Source organism: Physeter macrocephalus, chromosome 1, assembly GCF_002837175.3.
Source record: "Physeter macrocephalus isolate SW-GA chromosome 1, ASM283717v5, whole genome shotgun sequence".
Taxonomy (NCBI): Eukaryota; Metazoa; Chordata; class Mammalia; order Artiodactyla; family Physeteridae; genus Physeter; species Physeter macrocephalus.
This window is the reverse complement of record NC_041214.2, coordinates 88,549,019-88,558,073: the sequence shown is the minus strand read 5'-3', so window position 1 is coordinate 88,558,073 and position 9,055 is coordinate 88,549,019. Positions and strand designations below refer to the sequence as shown.

Here is a 9,055-nt window from a genome sequence, read left to right as displayed (position 1 = left end):
CATATACACGCATACTTGTTTTAAGTTGCCAATCCCTTAATTTCAAATACATTTTAGATACCTTCCATTTGTACTCTCTCCCCTCACAATTACTGTTTTTGATATCATGTTTTACATCTAATTGTCTTGTTTATCCCTTAACTACTTAGTGCGGATACAGATGATTTTGCTACTTTTGTTTTTAACCTCCCTACTAGCTTTGTGTGTGGATTAATTCCTGTCTTTACTGTATGTTTTCTCTTACTGATGAGCTCTTTCATTTCATAATTTTCTTGTTTCTAGTTGTGGCCTTTTCTTTTTCACCTAGAGAAGTTCCTTTAGCATTTATTGTAAAGCTGGTTTGGAATTCTTTTAGCTTTTGCTTGTCTGTAAAGCTTTTGATTTCTCCGTCAAATCTGAATGAGAGCCTACCTGGGTAGAGGATTCTTGGTTATAGGTTCTTCCCTTTCATCACTTTAAACATATTGTGCCACTTCCTTCTGGTCTGCAGAATTTCTGTAGAAAAATCAGCTGATAGCCTTATGGGAGTTCCCTTGTATGTTATTTGTTGCTTTTCCCTTGCTGCTTTTAATATTCTCTATCTTTAATTTTTGTCATTTTTATTACAACATGTCTTTTGGTTAATCCTTATGGGACTCTGCACTTCCTGGACTTGGGTGACTGCTTCCTTTACCATGTTAAGGAAGTTTTCATCTACTATCTCTTCAAATATTATATTTTCTCAGCCCTCAGTCTCTCTTCTCCTGGGATTCCTATAATAAGAATACTAGTGCATTTGATGTTGTCCCAGAAGTCTCAAACTGTCCTCAGTTTTTTTCATTCTTTTTTCTTTTTTCTGTTCAGCAGCAGTGATTTCCACTACTCTGTCTTCCAGCTCGCTGATCTGTTCCTCTGTATCATTTAGTCTACTATTGATTCCTTCTTGTGTATTTTTCATTTCAATTTTTGTATTCTTCATCTTTGTTTGGTTTTCTTTATATTTTCTAACTCTTTGTTAAAAACTTATAACTTCTCGCTCTGTGCATCCATTCTTCTCCTGAATGCTTTGATCATCTTTACAATCATTGTTCTGAACTGTTTCTCAGGGAGATTGCCTACCTCTACTTCACTTAGTTCTTCTTGGGTTTTATTTTGTTCCTTCATCTGGAACATATTCCTCTGCCACCTCATTTTATCTAAGCTGCTATTTGTATTTTTATGTATGTGGTATGTTAGTTAAATTTCTAGACCTTGGAAAAGTGACCTTCTGTAGAAGACATCATATGCATCCCAGCAGTGCACTCCCCTCTCATCACCTAAGCTATATGCTTTAGGGAATCCCCCCTAAGAGGGCTGCGTGGGTTCTTCTGTTGTGGTGGGCTGACTCTGTGGGCAGTGTGGTAGGCTTTTTGGCCTCTAGTCTTGTTGGTTGCCTGACCCTTCCGTGTGTGGATGCTGCTTGCTGCTGTTTAGCAGGGCTTGGTCACAAGGTGGCTATTTGTATAAGCCTAGTGGGGCCCCAGGGCTAGTGCTAGCTCACTGGTGGGCAGTGTCAGGGTCCTGAAGACTCTGGGTCTGTTGCCCACCCACTGGTAGGTGAAGCCAGATCCTGGGGTTAATGCTGTACTACTGGCAGGCAGAGCTGGTTCCTGGAGTCTGGCTGTAGGGCCCAGGGATCCCAGAGCTTGTTCCAGATCATTTGGGGCAGATGGGTTCTTGACACTGTTGGGTATGGGGGCCAGGGTATCCCACAGGTTACGTTGGCCTGCTAGTGGGCAGGGCCAGGGCCCAGCTGGTCCCAGGGTAGGGTCTGACCTGCTGTTGGTGGTCTGCAGGGTACAGGATCATAGTTTTCTTGCTTCTGGCACCTGCCCACTGGTGGATGGAGCTGGGTATTGGCCCTCTGGTGGGCAGAGCCGTGTCTTGAGGCATATCTAGAGGTGGCTGTGGGCTCAGGAAGTCTTTAGGCATTCTGTTTGCTGATGGGTGGGGCTGTCTCCCTGCCCAGTTAGTTGTTTGGCCTGAGGTGTCCCAGCACTGGCACCTACAGGCTGTTGGGTGGGGCCAGCAGCCACCAGTAGCAGTGCTCATGCAGCTGAATGCCCCCCAAAATGTCTGCAGCCAGTGTCCATGTCCCCAGGGTGAGTTGCAACCATCTCCCCCCAACCCCCGCTGCCTCTCCAGGAGGCTCTCTAAGACCAGCAGGTAAGTCTGGCCCAGGCTCCTATCAGATTCCTCTTTTTGCCATGTGTCTTGGTGCACATGAGATTTTATGTGTGCCCTTTAAGAGTGAAGTCTCTATTTTCCCCAATCTGATGGGGCTCCTGTAATTAATCCTGCTGGCCTTAAAGCCAAGTGCTCTGGGGGCTTATCTTCTCTGTGCTGGACCCCTGGGCTGGGGAGCCTGATTGGGAGGTCAGAACTCTCAGTCCTGTGGGAGAACCTCTGCATTATATTTATTTTCTAATTTGTGGGCCACCCACCTAGGGCATATGAAATTTGATTATATTGCAAGTCTGCTCTTTCTGCCCGTCTCATTGTGGTTCCTTCTTTATGTCTTTAGTTGTAGAAGGTCTTTTCTTGTAGGTTCCAGTCTTTTTCACTGACGGTTGTTCTGCAGATAGTTGTGATTTTGGTGTGCTTGTGAGAGGAGGTGAGCTCAGATCTTTCTACTCTCCCATCTTGGCTGCTCTCCTCTTCATTCTTTTTTCTTTCTGCTCTTCAGACTGGATAATTTCAATTGCTTTATCTTTAAGTTCACTAATGCTTTCTTCTGTCTGCTCAAATTTGCTGTTGAATAACTCTAGTGAGTTTCTCATTTCTGTTTTTTCACTTTTAAGCTCCAGCATTTATTTGGTCCTTTTTATAATTTCTATCTTTTTACTGATATTCTCATTTGTTCTACATAGTTTTCCTGATTTCCTTTACTTCTTTGCCCATGGCTTCCTTTAGCTCATTGAGCATGTTAAGTCAACTGTCTTAAATATCTTTAATAATTCCAGTGTCTGGGCTTCCTCAGGGATGGTTTCTGTCGAAATCTTTTTTCCCCCATGATTGGGCTATACTTTCCTGTTTCTGTTTCCTGTAACTCTTTTATTGAGAACCAGATATATTGAGCATTATGTTGTTTTAACTCTGAAATCTAATTCTCCCTCTCCTCAGGAATTGGTAAATCTTGCTAGTTGAGGGCTGGAGCCATTGTTTGTGACTTCTCCAAACTATTTTTGCAAAGTGTATATTCCTTGTTTTGTGTGGTCACTGAAGTTTCTGTCTGATATCTGTACAGTCAGCCAGTAAGCTGACAAATATTTTCTCAAATGTCTGGCTCCCAAAGGGAAGTACTGTCTCTAATCCCCTGTAAACCACTTTAGTTCATGGGGGTTGAAAGAATGGCCAACATTTGTGCTGGCCCCGCAGTGATCAAAAGCAGCAATTATCAATCAAAACACACAATCCTAATATTTGGAGGACAAGTTTCTTATTGTCCAGGACGCTGCACCAGGAATATGGGCCACCATCTCTCCTTTCTGCTCCCTGCTTCAGAGGATGGTAGTGGAGGAATGGTAGCCACTATGTGTAAGACCAACATTCCCAAGAATTTACTGATTTACCAGTCTCTTCATCAAGCTGTACCCTGAACATTGCAGGTATTTAACTAGACTCCAGAATTTCAAAGTAGTTGCTTTAGACAGTTCTTGCCAGCTCAGTAGTTGTTTAGGTGGAGAAATGGCTTCCTTCCCTGACATCATTCCATTTCTTTTTATTGCCAAATAATATCACATTGTAGGCTTATACCACATTTTGTTTATTCATTCATCAGGTAATGGACATTTGGGTTGTTTTCAATTTTTAACTATTATGCATAATGCTTCTGTGAACAATCGCTTATAAATTTTTGTGTGGACTTGTGTTTTTATTTCTCTTGGGTGTATACATAGGCATGAAATATCTGGGTGTAATAATTACTATTATTAACCATGATTACTATTATTAACCTGCATTCCTAGAATAAACCTTACATGGTCATAATATATTATCCTTTTATGTATTGTTGGATTCAATTTGCTAGTCTTTTGTTAAGAGTTTTTGCATCTACGTTCATGATAATATTGGTCTGTAAATTTGTTTTTGTAAAGTCTTTGTCAGGTTTTGGTATGTTATACTGACATCAATAGTTTCCTCTGCCTCTATTTTCTGAAAAAGTTTGTATAAGGTTAGTGATAGTCCTTCCTTGAATGTTTGATAGACTTCACCAGTGAAACTGAGTCTAGAGTTTTCTTTATGGAAAGTTATGATAAATTCTGTTTATTTGATACAGGGCCATTCAGATTTCCTGATTTTTTTCTTGTATTAATTTTGATAATTAAATTTATCAATACATTGGTCTACTTCATGTAAGTGGTCTAATTTGTTGGCATAAAATTGTTCGTGATATACCTTTATTATCCTTTAATGTCATAGGATCTGTAGTGATAACCTTTTTCATTCTTGATATTGGTAATTGTTTTCCATCATTTTTTTTTCTTGATTGCTCTAGCTAGGGGTTTTTCTGTTTCATTTTTCATTCCAAAGAATCAGATTTTGGCTTTGTTAATTTTATCTGTAGTATGATTTTCATGTCATTGATTTTTGTTCTTTATTGTATTTCCTTTCTTGTATTTCATGTGAGCTTACTTTGCTTTTCTTTCTCTAACTTATTAAGATGGAAACTTAGGTCATTGATTTTAGATGTTTTTCTAATATAATTATTTAAAACTATAAGTTTCCCTCTAAGCCATGACTATTCAATAGCACTTTCTGCAGTGATGGAAGTATTCTGTTTTCTGCTGTCCAGTACAGTAGCCACTAGCCATATGTAACTATTGAGCACTTGATATGTGGCCAGTGTGTCTGAGGAATTAAACTTTTGTATTAATTTAAATTTAGTCACATGTATCCAGTGGCTTCTGTAATGAGCAATGCATCTCCAAGCACTGCTTTACCTGCATCCACAAATTTTATGTTGTGATTATCATTAAATTTAAAATATTGTCTAATTTCCCTTGTGATTTCATCTTTTTGATGAATAAATTATTTACAAATGTGCTGTTTAATTTCCTGAGGTTTTGGGGGTTTCTGGATATGTTGTTACTGATTTAAAATTTTTAATTTAATTCCTTTGTGATCAGAGAACACACCATGTATAATTTCAATACTTTTTAATCTGAGCCTTGTAGAGCCCAACATATGGTCTATCTTGAATTTACCATGCATACCTCAAGAAAAAAATAGTATTTTTCACTTGTTGGATGTAGTGTCCTACAAACATCAATTAGATTGAGGTGGCTGATAAAGTGGTTCAGATCTTTTGTCCTGATTTGTCTAATTGTTCTAATGACTGCTAAGAAGTGGGTGTTAAAATCTACTATGGCAGAATTATGTTTCTCCCCACAGTGCTCTAAACTTTTAATTCATGTATTTAAGGCTATCAGGCATCCTACATACATATTTATGATTGTACTATCTTCCCAATGAATTGTCCTGTTTATCATGAAATGTTCCTATTTTTATCTATGATAATCTTTGTCTTAAAGTCTATTTTTATCTGGTGTTTATATAGCCACTCTAGTCTTAATATGCTAATTTGCCTTTCTTTGTTTTCCATCCTTTAACTTTCAACTTATCTGGGTTTTTAAAATGTTTCTTGTAGGCAGCATTTAAATGAACTTTTTGATTAGAATGTTAACATGTCACTAATGTAATTATTGATATAGTTGGACCTTGGCATATTTTTAGTTTTTGTTTGTCCTCTCTTTTCCTCTTACCAACTGTCACGCTTTTTTTTTTTAAGGTCACTTCTTCAAGCTTTACTCCCATCCACAGTCTGCTTGCCTGTGTTTACTTTTTAAGTCCTCAGGTGGGTTTCTTTTCCTTTCTTTTTTTTCTATTTTACTCAGTTTATTATGGTAAGCAGTGGAGGGATGGGTTGTAGGGGCTTACATTGTGATACTGGAACCAAAACTCCTTTCATGAAGGTTTCACGGCTTTTCTCACTTACGCATAGACTACTTTCAACGCATATGCAAGAAATTGGTGATTGTGGATATTTAGAGGGAGAAATTGTGGGGACCAAGAGGAAAAACTTACTTTTCAATACAGATCCTTCTGCACTTTGACCATTAGTATGTAAACATTTTTCAAAAAAGGCATTAACAACTAGTCAAAATAATCAATTTGGGATGGATTAAACATTAGTTTAAAGGACAGATGTAGCAAACTACAAAGGCTTTAACTCAAGCACCTAAGAAGGTAAGCCCATTGATAGCTACAAGGAAGATAACGGTATCTGATGTGTTAAATTCCAAGCGAAGGTATATGTTGCAGATGTCTCTTCAAATATTTGTTTAGGGCTGCCTCCTGGCCCATCACCTTTCACAAGGCACATTTTCCATAGAATATAGTCATCTATTGTCTTGATTTTTTTCCAGGCTGTGCACGTGGCTACTAATTCTGACAGAGGAAAGCTTGGACATAGGTGAGGCAATTAAAAGGCTTCCCAATTCTAGTGGCTGCAATTCCTGCAAGCATACTGAAGAATTCTGGGTGGCACTTGTAGCTACGAGATTCAGTTGTATAATGTTTTTTTTGGTAATTGCTTAATAGAAAACCTGTAAAATAAAACCCTCACCAATTATGCCTTTTACTATAGAGCAGCAGTGTCCACTAACCATTAGCTATTGAGCACTCGAAATAGGGGTAGCCCAAACTGTGATGTGATAAGCACAATGGATTTTGAAGACTTAGTATGGAAAAAGGAATATAAAATATCTTGGCAATAATTTTTAATGTGTACATGTTAAAATAATAGTATTTTGAATATATTGATTTCAAATTACTAAAATTTCATGTTTCTTTTTAGGTTTTTAATGTGGCTAAAAATTAAAATTAGATAAGTAACTTACCTATTTTGGAGGGGGAGGGGAGACAAAACAGGTCCTGCTAGAGTTTTTTTTTTTTAATTGAAGTATAGTTGATTTACAATGTTGTTAGTTTCAGGTGTACAGCAGTGATTCAGTTTTATGTATATATTTTTCAGATTCTCTTTCCTTATAAGTTATTATAAAATATTGAGTATAGTTCCCTGTGCTATACAGTAGGTCCTTGTTGGTTATCTATTTTATATATAGTATTGTGTTTATGTTAATCCCAAACTCCTAATTTATCGTTTCCCCTCCCCCCTTTCCCCTTTGTTAACCATAAATTTGTTTTCCATGTCTGTGGGTCTGTTTATGTTTTGTACATAGGCTCATTTGTATCTTTTGTTTTTTGGGGTTTTTTTTAAATTCCACATATAAGTGATATATGATATTTGTCTTTCTGTCTGGCTTACTTCACTTACCATGATAATCTCTAGGTCCATCCATGTTGCTGCAAACAGCATTATTTCATTCTTTTGTATGACTGAGTAGTATTCCATTGTATATATATATACCACATCTTCTTTATCCATTCATCTGTCCATGGGCATTTAGGTTGCTTCTGTCTCAACTATTGTAGATAGTGCTGGCTATGAATATTGGGGTACATGTATCTTTTTGAATTATGGTTTTCTCTGGATATATGCCCAGGAGTGGGATTGCTGGGTCATGTGGTAGCTCTATTTTTAGTTTTCTTATGAACCTCCATACTGTTTTCCAGAGTAGCTGCACCAATTTACATTCCCACCAACAGTGTAGGAGGATTCCCTTTTCTCCACACCCTCGCCAGCATTTATTGTTTGTAGATTTTTTTTGATGATTGCCATTCTGACTGGTGTGAGGTGGTACCTCATTGTCATTTTGATTGGCATTTCTCTAATAATTAGTGATGTTGAGCATCTTTTCATGTGACTTTTGGCCATCTGAATGTCTTCTTTGGAGAAACATCTATTTAGATCTTCTGCCCATTTCTTTATTGGGTTGTTTTTTTGATATTGAGCTGTATGAGCTGTTTGTATATTTTGGAAATTAATCCAAAAAAAGACAACCTACAGAATGGGAGAAAATATTTGCAAATGATGTGACCTGCTAGACTATTCTTACTGAAAACCAATGACCAATTGGACATCCACATGCAAAAAAAATGAACCATATACCCTTTACAAAAATTACCTGAAAATAGCTCAGACCTAAATGTTAAATGGAAAACTCAAACTCCTAGATGACAGGGAAAAATCTAGAAGGGTTTGGTGATACATGAAAGAAATAATTGATAAGCTGGACATCTTTAAAATTAAAAAATTCTGCTCTGCAAAAGACACTTTCAAGAGAATGAGAAGACAAACCACAAATTGGGAAAAAATACTTGTAAAACACATATCTAATAAAGGACTGTTATCTAAAATATACAAAAAAAATTCTTAAAACTCAACAACAAACAACTTGCTTAAAATAGGAGCAAAAGATCTGAACAGACACTTCACCAAAGATATACACTTGGTAAATAAGAATATGAAATATCTTGTTATTAGGGAAATGGAAATTAAAATGAGATACAAGTACACACCTACTAGAATGGCCAAAATCCAAAGCACCGACTCCACCAAATGCTGACAAGGACGTGGAGCAACAGGAACTCTCATTCACTGCTCGTGGGAATGTGAAATGGTATAGTTACCTTGGAAGACAGTTTGGAAGTTTCTTACAAAACTAAAGATACTCTTACCATATAATCCAGCAATTGCACTCCTTGGTTTTTACCCAAATGAACTAAAACTTATGTCCACAAAAAACCTGTACACGTTTATAGTAGCTTTATTCGTAATTGCCAAAATTTGGAAGCAACAAAGATGTTCTTTGGTAGGTGAATGGAGAAATAAACTGTTACATCCAGACAATGGAATATTATTCAGCACTAAAAAGAAATGAGCTATCAAGCCATGAAAAGACACAGCGGAATCTTAAATGCATATTAGTAAGTGAAAAAAGCCAATCTGAAAAAGCTAGATTGAATGAATTGTATGATTCTAACTATATGACATTCTGGAAAAGGCAAAACTATGGAGACAGTAAAAGTATCAAGGGTTGCCAGGGGTTCCTGGGAAGGGAAGATGAAGAGG

At 37.3% G+C, this 9,055-nt stretch overlaps 1 long non-coding RNA gene across 3 annotated transcripts in view; it reads left to right on the top strand.

Annotated features, from left to right (window-relative positions):
- The window catches only part of LOC102984765 (uncharacterized), a 29,803-nt gene that overhangs the window by 17,872 nt on the left and 2,876 nt on the right, over positions 1-9,055 (top strand). For 2 of the 3 annotated variants that reach the window (XR_008617305.1, XR_008617304.1), the window contains exons 4-5: positions 5,810-5,875; positions 6,447-6,493. This is a non-coding gene — a long non-coding RNA (uncharacterized lncRNA). The remainder of the gene's footprint in view (positions 1-5,809; positions 5,876-6,446; positions 6,494-9,055) is intronic. The other variant, XR_447947.4, reaches the window with a different exon arrangement.